The sequence below is a fragment of the Phyllobates terribilis genome, unplaced genomic scaffold, assembly GCF_046119375.1.
Source record: "Phyllobates terribilis strain yellow unplaced genomic scaffold, ASM4611937v1 Scaffold_6__1_contigs__length_29720123, whole genome shotgun sequence".
NCBI lineage: Eukaryota > Metazoa > Chordata > Amphibia > Anura > Dendrobatidae > Phyllobates > Phyllobates terribilis.
The window spans coordinates 22,921,242-22,934,446 of record NW_027362766.1 but is presented as its reverse complement, the minus strand read 5'-3'; the positions used below and the strand labels follow the sequence as shown (position 1 = coordinate 22,934,446).

Sequence of the window (13,205 nt, the reverse complement as noted above, 5' to 3'; positions counted from 1 at the left end):
TTACCTGTGACCCGGTGTTCAACAGTGCACTCATGGAAATGCCATCCAGTAACACAGGCAAGACCGGTCGTCCCCCCACATACTTGTCACGCCAGTTTGACGGGCCTGATGATCTTATGCCTGGGGGTTGGCCCTCTGCCCCAGGTTTTGCCCGTTTAAATTACAGTACCTCGCAATATGTCCTGGCTGGCTGCAGCGGTGGCAGATGGGTTGTCCATCCTGGTCGTAGCGGTCCGTTGGCTTCCCTCTGGATGGTGGGATCCTCTTCTGTTAGCACCAAGGGACGTCCTCCGGACTGGTAGCCAGCTGGATCCTTCCTGGAGAGGATACCTATAACGACTGCACAGTCCTGGTTAGTGCGGCAATGCTTTTGGTCAGTTCTTGGACCTGATGGTGCAGGTCTGTAGATGGGGTACTATTCATAGTCTGTGCATCAGTTCCCACAGGCTCTGAAGACAAGGGCGCCGTCTCCTGGTGATAGTCGATAGCAGGGCGCCTGTGGGTTACAGTGCCACCTGGTGCCGGTTCTCGGAGCACCCGGATGGCTCTGTCCTTAAACTGTGCAAAGTCTAACTCGGGGTTCTGCAGGGCCATCAGGCGTAACTGGGTTCGGTGGGCGTTGGACAGCAGACCCTCAGTGAACTGTTCAGTCAGCAGTTTATCGGCATTCCTCACACTGTCAGGGTCTGCCTGCTTAATGGCTCCCAGGGCCTCTTGCAAGTTCAGAGCATAGTCCCTTATACTGTCTTGGGCCCGCAGCTTGCACCCATAAAATCTCATTTTGATCTCTGCTGAGGAGCTGGTATCAAAAGTGTCCTTTAGACAGGCTAAAATCTCCTTCACTGTCCCCTTGTCCCTGACTGACCAGGACTTTACTTCTCGTTGGGCCACGCCGGTTAACTGGCCTATCAGTATGGTCACTTTTTGCTCCTCCGTCAGGGGGTATACCTTGAATAGGCTATACAGTCTCTATTTAAAGTCGCTCAGGGTATGCGACTCCCCTGAGTACTGGGGCAACCAAGCCGCTCCGGGGATATAAGGCACCGTGAACGGCATTACTGCGGCAGCCGCCGCGCTGGCGGTGACAGTTCCCTGTGCTTCCGTCACCCTCTTCCCCCCTAGTCAACCATGGCCTACCTTCCGTTGCTTTCCTTTTGTAGGGCGCGGCTCCGCAGGCGATCATCAGGGTTGAGGACCGTGCGTCGCGTCCTGGTGACATCAGCGTCCACTCGGCTCCTTTCAGGACCTTGCGCAGCGTCCGTGCGTAATGCGGGGCTCCAGTTCTCGCGTGCTTTCGTCGTCCATGCCCCTCTTCTTCCCACGCGGTGTCCCAAAGATAGCGCCCGATGGCGGGAAAATGGCCACGGATGGCGGGAAATGGCGGGAAACTCCACCAAAGTAAGTTTTACAATCTTTCCTCAGGCACGCAGTACCCGATGGTGGCGGGCACGAAATCCTGCTGACTACGCCAAAAGTTGACGCGCCCCCTGGGCCGTGTGTGTGTGGGGATACCCGGAACCGGACCTTTTGTGGATGCTGGGGGTTGTAGTCCTTGCGTGGCGGGGACCCGGTCCCGTGGCTCAGGGTGGTCAACCCAAATGGCAGTCTATATGCTGAATGTCCGACTACGCCACCCGTGGATTGCGGTCAGAGTGGACCGCCGCTGCAGTTCAGACCACTGAGGCTGGTGTTGTGCAGCAGAGGGCAGTATAACTCCCCACGGGAGGAGTATAGCCTCAGGGCAGTAAATAGGGATGTTGGTGGTGATGGTGCGCGGGAGCAGCAGTAACCACATGGAGTCTGTCATGCGATTCAGGGTCTTTACTGTTGGTGGTATTAAGGGACTCGTCCGGAATACAGGTTAACAATGGAGGCCTGGTGAGTCTGAGAGCAACTGGGAAATCCTGCTGGTCAGGGGGAGTTTGTAGGCCTACCGTGCTGACTTCACTCTTTCTTGGCTATCCCGCTGTAGTGTAGTGGTAGCCCACGTCTCTGAGTGTACCGTGTTGTTCTCACCCGTATGACTGGTGACTCGGGCCTTCCGTGCTTCTCACCCCTCCGGGGCAGTAGTGGTCCCTCTCGTGTGGCTGGGCCGCCGAGCTTCCTTGGGCCAGAGGACTTGAAGTCCCCTGTGTGGTGGTTTTCTGCTGCTGGGCTTATAACCCTCACAGCCTCGGACTCCAGTGTCCGGCTTTACAAGTCTCTGGCCAGGGCGAACTCTGCTAGTTCCCCTCCTGGCCTCGTGTTCCTCCTCTGCCTGCTGCTGACCTGTCCCTATCTTGTCTCTGGCTTCTCTCTGGCTGGTCTCTCTAACCCCGCCCCAGATCCAGTTTATAAAGGGCAGATTTCTCCTCTCCCTGGACTGAGGCAGGAGGTGCTGCATGCTAATTGTCCCCAACCAGGGAACCTCCCACCTGCTCTCAGACATGACATTGCTGCCACTGTGGCGACCAGACCTGGGGTGCCACACTAGCATTTTGTCAGAGATAGTTTTTAGTGCAGCTGGGGGCATTATAACTGATAAAAGTGATAGGCGCATCCGTGTGTAAGCTGAAAATGCTGACAGGCTGACTCTTATAAAAATGAACAAGGGCTGGATTGGGTCAGACTTCTTTCAACACCACCATATGATAGCATCAAACAAACTCAAATCTAGTGGTTATTTTTTGGGGGTCTATATCCATGCACCCCTTCACACCCAGACATGGGTATACACTTCAGGAATTGTTCTATTTTATGTCACCCTCCTCCTTCTCCTCATCCTCCACCACCATATCACAAGGGTGACCATGATGCAACACCCACATAATTTTTTTAAGGGTGTTTCTGATTAGAGACGAGCGAATATTTCAATATTCGTTTCGGATTACAATCGCCGTTTGTGCAATATTCGCCAATGTAGTTGTCAAATATTCGCCGAACATTGCCAAATGCCATTGGATTCAATGGGTGTCAAAACCAAACGCACACACAACACCTTCAAACGGGACCAAAAGCTGCCAAAACACATCAATTTAGGGGTAGTCACCAGGAAAGTGCCATCAAGTGACCCACAGTACAAGTAGTATATTTATTATTATGGCGCCATTTATTCCATTGCGCTTTACATGTGAAAATATGTCACTGACTGGTACAAGAGCAGAGAGGACCCTGCCCGTGAGGGCACACAAACAGTCTATAAGGCATGGGTGAGGATACAGTACGTGAGGGTACAGCTGGTCATGCAGCGGTATGGTGGAGCGAGGGTTACTGCAGGTTGTAGGCTTGTCAGAAGAGGTGGGTCTTCAGCTTCCTTTTAAAGGTTTCAACAGTAGGCGAGAGTCTGATATGTTGGGGTACAGAGTTCAAGAGTAGAAGGAATGCATGGGAAAAATCTTGTATGTGATTGTGGGAAGAGGCAATAAGACGGGAGTAGAGAAGGAGATCCCGTGAGGATCGGAGGTTGCGTGCAGGTATGTACCGGGAGACTAGGTCACAGATATATGGAGGAGACAGGTTGTGGATGGCTTTGCATGTCATGGTTATAGTTTTGTGCTGAAGTGTCTGGCCAATCGGGAGCCAGTGAAGGGATCATAGATTGCAATCTTATAGATTACTGGAGCCAGTTCACAATAAAAAAGCAGCCATAGACTGTCCGGGAACCACAGACTTTTCTTGGCCAGGGCTGGTTCTCGGGCCCTTGATGGGCCCATCTGAGACTCCTCCAGTGGGCACTGGCTTCTCATCAGGAGAGTTCATAGTGCCGAGGTGAGGTTGTGATGATGATAAAAGCTACCATCTCCTTAGCTTGCTGCTGGTACTTTCCTATTGGACTCAACTTGGCTCCAACCAGCCTGGAATATTTCTAGTGAACTATGGCACGACAGCATGTTATTACCAGTGCCGCTAGTACCAGTAGCGAAGCCATCCACAATTTCCTTCTCAGGAATTTTTTTGGTAGACTGAGTGGCTGTCCAAAAAAAATAGTTTCTCACAAAGGATGTGAAGATACTGAGTGACAGTAGGTGCAAGTTTCTCCAGCATGTTAGATATCAGAGGGAGAACAGAGAGGGCAGCACAGTGGCTCAGTGATCAGCACTGAAACTTTGCAGCACTGGGGTCCTGAGTTCAAATCCCACCAAGAACAACATCTGCAAGGATTTTGTATGTTCTCCCCAAGTTTGAGTGGGTTTCCCGTAGAGCTGTTGAGGTGGAGTCGGAGTTGGTGTCCATTTTAGTGGAGTCGGAGTCAGAATCGGTATAAAATGGACTATGTCAAGCTACTAAAATATATAATAAATTGGGTACAGTAGTTCAATGCACTTTATGTGGAATATTTTTTTCAGAAGAATTTGGGAAAGTTATGAAATGTCCTATAAATGTCTGTACTATTCCTGATCTAAGGGTCTAGACTTTTAGCTGAGATGAATCTTTGCTACAGTAAATTTATCACTTAAACATGAGCCATGTATGAGGGAGTCGGAGTCAGTGTCATGGAAATTGGGGAGTCGAAGTTGGAGTAAGAGTCGAAGGTTTAGCTTACTGACTCCATAGCCCTGGTTTCCCCCTCAGTAAAAAAGCAGCAATAGAGTGTCCAGGAACCTTCATACAGACTTTTCTTAGCCAAGGCTGCTCCTCGAGTGGGCCCTGACTTCTCCATCAGGAGAGTTCCTGATAGCGCTAACTTTGCAGCTGCTATGGGGCTCTTGAGCGGGGGAGAAAGGTGGGCCCTTATAATCAAATCCTCTGGTGGGTCCAATGTTTTTCAGTATGACACTGCTTCTCGGTGAGAGTTGTTTTTCACCACAGCCATATTCTTTTATTCTTTAGCTCTGTGAAAAGAATAGCATAGAGGGAAACCGTATTTATTCCTGCTGTCATTTCTCCGCCACCAGGTTCCACCCATTGTCACACACGACCATGCCTGGCTTTATGTTCAGCGGAGAGAGCCACAGATCAGGCTGCTGTGTTACAGCTTTCAACAACTCTGCAGTGGTGGGCGGTTCTTCACCTAAGCATTAAGCATGTTATCTTCAGCACAGCCTGTTGGCGCTTGGCCAAGGCAGTGCTTCCAGCTTATGACTGATGTGGTCATTTCGGAGATGGAGGCCGAACTGGAGGAGGAGGTCCAGGAGATGAACATTGAGGTTACATTGGTGAGTCTGTTTTTTTATACTAAAGAAATATCCTACTGTGTATTCATTCATTGATTTTTTTTACGTCTCTTCAAATGTGTATTGGAGTTGGCCCTAATTTTTGGCCTTGAAATTGCTGCATATGTAATAACAGTATAGGAGACACACTTCTTAATAATGGGAAGGACAATTCAAATACATTCTATATTCTAGAATATTAACTGTCTTATCGGAAATTCTTTTATGGGTAAGGTATCGCAGTATAGATAGAGTATTACACCGATCCAGACAGGTATTATTGCCTTATACTGCGTGCTGCCCCCCAAAAATTAAAATCTATTCTATTCCCTATCGATAATGCTGTTAGATGCATTTACAATAGGTACAGGTGCCGCTAGGTGGTATCATCACCAGCTGCAGATGAGTGTTCATTCTGGTCGCATAAATGTCTTCCACAGTCCATAACTTTATTTATTTTTATTTCTTTGGCCTTATATACAAGTCATTACCTGGAAAGAATGTTTCTTAACATTTTTTCCATTTTAGCTTGTTTTTTGTATTTTTTTTTTTTGTCAGTCCGTAAAAGTGGCATAATACTCTGACAACATTGTTAACAGATATGCTGTTGGTCAGCGGCCAACTGTGAATAGGTTTAAACCCACAACTGCAATACTTTAAATGGAGTGTAATATTTGACACGCTCACAATAATTGCTGGATTATTAGGGCAGTCAAATGGGATAACGTCTGATGGCCACGGTTTCAGTGAGTCGCTTAATAGTATGGTATTTGTCTGCGACCAAGTGTCAATTGGTTCAACAAAACTCAGGTGGCTTATTTTAAATGGAGTGTAATATTTGGCACGCTCCACAAAATTTCTGTATTATTATGGCAGTCATATGGATCACGTGCGTCTGATCATTGAAAAAAGTTTCTCTGCTTCTACAATACAGTAATATGAATAAAAGTAAAAAAATCTCTGTATTCTGCGAACAAGCAAAGGAGCTGTAAAATGATGTACACTGACACACTGCTAGAATCTATAAATGAGGACAATATTTTTCACATTCACTGTAAATGGCTGATTTTGGAATGCAGTTATATGTGATACGTCTGATGGAGAACCACGGTTTTAAAATATGGGCCTGTAGTTTACTAATACTATTCTTCACAGCAACCTCACGTAAATAGCTTCACTGACACACTGCAACAAAATGGAAATGGAGGCCAATATTTTCCACGTTCACTATAAATTTCTGGATTTTTATAGCTGTAATATGGAAAAAAAAAGATCTGGCTGAAGCAGAAAAATGGTGTTCTCTGGATTGCTTTTTAGCAAATAACCAGGATTAACTATACTATGCACTATATGCACTGCAGTCTGCCACATACACTGCCTGCCTGCCTAACTCCAGCTATCACCACTGAATATATGCAGCTGGATTGGTCCTCAGAAGGACTGTTAGTTCAAATGGATATATACTATATGTTGTGAAATACCTATATTAACTATAAACAAGCAAATCTCTCCCTGACTCAGCAGCTCTCTCTACTCGGCCTGATTCCATGGTAGACTGACGAGCAGAGCAGCGCCAGATCTTATATAGACCTGATGTCGCTGTGCGGCCAGCCAATCACTGTAATGCCCACAACCAACATGGCTATGGCATTACAGTGCATGGCAAGAAATCCCTGCATGTTCATTGGCTCTCTAAAGAGCACCAAACATGCAGGGCGGGGACCAGAGTTCTGCCCGAGCAACCCGGAAATACTTGCCGAGCTGGTCTAGCACCGTGATGCTCGGTCGAGTACCGAGTGATGGCGAGCACGTTCGCTCATCACTAGTAATTAATTTAAAAAATGTAAAATGTTGTGTTTAAACATGTATTTATTAATTTCTTCTGCAGCTGCTGGTGGCTGCCATTTTAATTTGCTGGTATGTCTGGGAATGACAATACTGCAAATATTGCACCTGATTTGGTTTCCAACTGCATCCGCTGTACTTCGGCTGCCTCAGCTGTGAACGATTCATGCCCCCTGGGCTGTCAAGTTCAACAATGTGGGGTAACTAAGTGCCATTTCTTTGTAGCCCAGAGCTGTGCTCTGAGCTACAATTTCCCTGTGTCAACGCTCCATGTTCAGTGGTGACAGGAGGTGCTGGGCAGCAGCGATGAGTGGAACATCAGGGTGGCGAGAGGTGAGCATAGGTAGGGCAGCCTGGTATTGTATTACTAATTTAGCCTAAAGAGTAAAGCTGAAATTAAAAGGAAAAAAAAATTGGCACAAGTCGGGAACGGGCTCAGGAGATGAGCCTGCACCATTCTTAGGCAGATGATAGCTATGTAATTCAGCCATCATCTGCCTCTAACAGCGACAGGTGGAGCTGAGCGCCGCCCGTTGTTTTAAACCTCCGAAATGCAGCTGTCAATCTGATAGTGGTACTTACAGGACATGGCCCAGGAACATGCCATTCCATGCTCCCACTGGCTCCCCACAAAGCGATCATGGTGCTTCAATGGGTGGTCATGGCAGCTGTGCTGTATAGGAGACTATGATTTGGCCAATATACTGATTGCATTGCAGTATACAGTATAAACGATCAGATTATTGCAAGTCCCTTAACCCCTTAGACACATGAATTCATCCCGGTGATCGTACAACCATCATGGCTGAAGATACGGTGATAGCATTAAGGATCTTGCTATTTCTGACAGCAGGGCATCTGTGCTTGTTGCCACAGGGGTTACCGCCACCCCCCCCAACTACGATCGCGGAGATTGGCTGTTCAATTTTGAACAGCCAATCACAGTGATTTCAGTGTTTTGGCAAATGAAACTGCCTGAAACACTGAAAGTCCAACTATGATCTGTGCTATAACAGCACCGATCATAGGCTGGAGCTTACGAACGGCAGTGTCACCCACCCCCCAGCACTGATTGGAGCGATTGGACAATGACATCTGAGCAGTGAGCAGAAACGTGGTCTGACCTCACAGTGACCTCTCTGCTCCACCTCATTCCAGCTTGGAGATGTTGCAGAGCGGTCACTGTGTCATTCTGCTGCTAATCTGTTGGGCCTTGTGGTGCCACAGACATTTTGAAGCATGTGCCATCACTTCTTGTGCTGCCACTGATAGAAGAAAGAAGACGTTCCTGATCTGTTCCCTGATTTTTCTTCTAATTCACCCCAATCCACCTCTCCCACCTTCTACCCTCTCCCTAACACTTTCCCCACCCACCACTACTGCAGTAAAGTGCGGACCAGTACTTTAGTGCCCTTTTTTGGCAGTTTTTTCTTTTGAATCACCTCTGTGCATGTGCCCTTTATCCACCGAGCACTGATCGGTGACACACATCACTGATCAGTGTCTATTCTTGCTTTTGGCCAGGACTTCTTTTTCCTGTATATTCCCCCCCCACCTTCCTTTTTCTTCATATCGGTATGAGCGTCCTGCAGCAGCCAAGCACTGATCGGCATCCGGTGGTTGTTTTTTAAATTAAAAATAATAATTTAGATTAGTTACTAGGGCTAGAATAGAAACAGTAAAAATATACTGCACTAATCAGCATCTACTACAGTATTTTTTACTGAATAGTCAGGATTAGTGTCAGATATTTGTGGGCGCTCAGTCTTTTTTTTTTAGCTGACGTCTGTTTAGTAAGTTTGTTCTTTATTTTACCAAATTTTTATATTTTATTTTTATCTTTTTCTTTCTAAATTCCTTTCTTCTATTCTTTTTTTTCTCTTTATTCTAGTCTAATACATAAAAGTTTACACCAAACGCACACACACCCCTGCATAAAATTTGGTTATTTTACTCACATCACACACATGAAAAAAATGCCCAGCTCGTCCCAAACACAGTATTCAGCCAATGATGCATACGCAGGGTTGCCTTATTGACATTTTATTTTTTCTGGACAGCTTATTTAAAAATCCTAAACCCGTAATAAATCATTATGATGCATTCTACACAATTCACATATGCCAACCTGATGCTCTCTACACAAGTCACGTATGCCACCACATTATAAAATTCACTAACCAGGAAAACACTTTATCAATTCCAATATAGGGTCACTTGTGGGGGTTATTCAATATGATGACCTAATGTTATCAAATTCTGTGTCGTAGCTCTGGGTTCAAAATGTTCACTATACCCCTTGATAAAATCCTTGAGGGGTGTAGTTTCCAAAATGGAGTCACTTGTGGGGGGTTTCCACTGTGTTGGCACATCAGGGGCTCTCCAAAAGCGACATGATGCCTGCAGACCATTCCATCAAACTCTAAGTTCCAAAAAGTCACTCCTTCCCTTCTGAGCCCTGCCGTGCACCCAAACAGTAGTTTTCCCCCCACATATGGGGTATCAGAGTACTCAGAAGAAATTGCACAACAAATTTTGGGGTCCATTTTCTCCTGCTACCTTTGTGAAAATAAAAAATTTGGAGCTAAAGTAACATTTTTGGAAAGAAAAGAAAAGTAAAATGTTCATTCTTTTCCTTCCACATTGCTTTAATTCCTGTGAAGCACCTGAAGGGTTAATAAACTTCTTGGATGTGGTTTTGAGCAGTTTGAGGGCTGTAGTTTTTAGAATGGTGTTACATTTGGGTATTTTCTGTCATATAGGCCCCTCAAAATCACTTCAAATTTAATGTGGTCCCTAAAGTTGGGAGATCTATACGTATTGCAAGATATGAATTAATATAAAACTAATCTACACTGTGTTCCAAATTATTATGCAAATAATATTTTCTCAGATTTTCCCAAATTACCTATATGAATTGCAGTCATTGTAATTTTCCAGTCAAATAACTATTAGAGTACAATTGAAAGGTTTTTGTGCAAACTGCCTATGATAACAATATATTTTTAAAAAAATAAAAAACTCAAAGTGCACTCAAAATGCATGTTCCAAATTATTATGCACAGCAGAGTTTTCAACCTTTTCATTTTAATAAAGAACAAAAAAATGGTCATTTTTGAAATTATAAGCATTAGCAGGTTATTACACACTGAAATCAAACAGTTTTCAACTCAAAACTTTATTCTAGGTGATGTTACATTTGCACATAGGACCGCTCGTTCGAAAGGAGCTTCTGAACTCTCTCGTCCATTAAATTTGTCAAGTTTTGGATGGTTTCTGCTTTAATTGTTTTGCATGAGGACAGAATACCCTCCCACAGCTGTTGTTTAGATGTGAAATGCCCCGTCTCATGCTGCACATAACACATCTGCATCTCTGGCTGCTATGGGCATAAAAGGGGACAAACTTATGGTGTGGCACCCATGCTCCCCTGACCTCAACCCCATTGAGAACCTCTGGAGCATCATCAAAAGGAGTGTCTATGATGGCGGGAGGCAGTTCACATCTAAGCAACAGCTCTGGGAGGGTATTCTGTCCTCATGCAAAACAATTAAAGCAGAAACCATCCAAAACCTGACAAATTCAATGGACGAGAGAGTTCAGAAGCTCCTTTCGAACAAATGGTCCTATGTGCAAATGTAACATCACCTAGAATACACCATCTATACACAGCGGGGGGCCGCACGGCGCCATTTATACACAGCGGGGGGCGCACGGCGCCATCTATACATAGTGGGAGGCCGCACGGTGCCCCCCCCTCCCCAGAGACAGCAGGAGGCTGCACGGCGCCAACTATACTCAGCAGGAGGCCGCACGCAGTCACGCACACACACAAACATATACAGACATATACATACACGCATAAACACATTTGAAACACAAAAATACATATAAACAGACATCACACAATGATATCTGCCTACACACACACACACACACATACATACACACACATACACACACACATACATAACACACACACACATACACATACACACACATACAGACTCACCATCCCCCGGATCCATTCTTCCTGCCTGCTCTGACTTCTCCGGTGCAGCACTGCAGGCCGGGCGCGCACTGCGTGACGTCACAGTTAGGAGACACAGGGCCATGTCTCCTAGCAGTGACACGGCCGGGCCAGCACAGGGAAGTTAACTGCTGCAGTGCTGGCCCGGCCGATGAAGAAGTAGCGGCGGCCGCTGCTGGGGGAGCGGTCCGGGGCCCCCCCTCCCGCCACTGCTACCAGTATGTGCCGCGGAGGCCCGCACATATAATGAGGGCAATCCGGCATTAGACACCTCACCCGGAGCCGCAGGCTCGGGGCCCCGGGCGGCAGCCCGGATTGCCCTCATTATAATCCGCCTATGGGCGGGAGAAATGTGTGAGGAGAAAGTACAAGCGAGTGGGGTAACATGTGAGGAAACAGTATGGGCAGTCACGATTGTGTGAGAAGGTAGTATGGGTGGGGGGTAATGTGTGAGAAAACAGTATGTGTGGGGGCAATGTGTGAGAAGACCGTATGGGCGGGCAGGGTAGTGTGTGAGGAAACAGTATGGGCGGGTGGGATTGTGTGAGGAAACGGTACGGGCGGGTGGGATTGTGTGAGAAGACAGTATGGATGGGGGGAATGTGTGATGAGAGAGTATGGGCGGGGGAAATTTGTGATAAGATAGTATGGGTGGGGGGGAATGTGTGAGGAGACAGTATGGGTGGGGTGAATGTGTGAGAAGACAGTATGCGTGGGAGGAAAGTGTGAGGAGACAGTATGGCCAGAGTGTTAGAACCCTCCTGTTCGTTTTTTCCATCTTGTGTTTTGTGGTCATGTGACCATCTGCCTTTATATTCCAGCTTCGCCCTTTTGGCTGTGCTGGACTTCAGTGTTTGACTGTTTTTCTAGCTAGGTGCTTCTGTGCCTTTCTCTGTCAGTTCGCTTGGTCTTTCTGGGACCTCTAGTACATTTTTGTCAGTTTATCTTTTTGTATTCTGCAACAACTTCTCTGTTTAGGAGGTGTCCCATTTTTTTTCCAGTCCTTAGTTCTTTTAGGGACCCCTCCCCTTATGCTATAGGTCTTCGTTCAGACTAGCCGAGGACTAAGGCGGATCTGTTCACTAGGAACAGGCAGCCCGCTACATCGTAGGGATTAGTCTTACTGTAGGGATAGCTTTCCCCTTCTCTTTCCTTAGTACTTGTTGCAGATTATAACACAGAGAATGTGAGAGGAGACAGTATGGGCAGGCAGGGGGAATGCATAAGGAGACAGTATGGGCGGGCAGGGGGAATGCTTGATGAGACAGTATGTGTGGGCAAGGGGAATGCGCGAGGAGACAGTATGGGTGGGGGGAATGCGTGAGGAGACAGTATGGGCGGAGTATGGGCGGGCATGTATGCGGAGACAGTATGCGCAGGTGGAGGGAATGTGTGAGGAAACAGTATGGGCGGGCGTGGGGAATGTGTGAAGAGACAGTATGAGCAGGCGGGGGAGAATGTGTGAGAAGACAGTATAGGTGGGAGGGGGAATGTGTGAAGAGACAGTGTGGGCGGGGAGAATGTGTGAGGAGACAGTATGGGCGAGCGGAGGGGAATGTGTGAGGAGACAGTATGGTCGGGCGAGGGGGAAATGTGAGAAAACAGTATGGGCAGGCGGGATTGTGTGAGAAGACAGTATGGGATGGGGAAATGTGTGAGGAGGCAGTATGGGTGGGTGGGGGGAATGTGTGAGGACAAAGTATGGGTGGGCGGGGGGAATGTGTGAGGAAATAGTATGGGTGGGGGGGATTGTGTGAAGTCAGTATGGGCAGAGGAAAATGTGAAATGTGTGAGGATATAGTATGGGCAGGGGGAATGTGTGAGGAAACAGTATGGGTGGGCGGGATTGTGTGAGAAGACAGTATGGGCAGAGGAGAATGTGTGAGGAGATAGTTTGGGCTCGTCGGGAATGTGTGAGGAAACAGTATGGGCGGGGAATGTTTGAGAAGACCTTATGGGAGGGCAGGGGAATGTGTGAGGAGAGAGTACAGGTGTGGGGAATGTGTAAGACAATATGGGCATGGGGGAATGTGTGAGAATACAGTATGGGTGGGTGGAATTGTGTGAGAAGATAGTATGGGAGGGGGGGAATGTGTGAGGAGACAGTATGTGTCATGGGTGTGTCAGAAGTGACAGACAGTCACCCTGCAGTTGGTTGCAGGAGATCTCTTCATTTGGCATTACAGACAACTTCTTAG

The 13,205-nt window shown here is 47.0% G+C and overlaps 1 protein-coding gene across 1 annotated transcript in view; it reads right to left on the bottom strand.

The window, feature by feature from the left end:
* Window positions 1-13,205, bottom strand: part of LOC141152678 (olfactory receptor 10AG1-like) — a 163,342-nt gene that overhangs the window by 95,229 nt on the left and 54,908 nt on the right. The window lies entirely within an intron of this gene.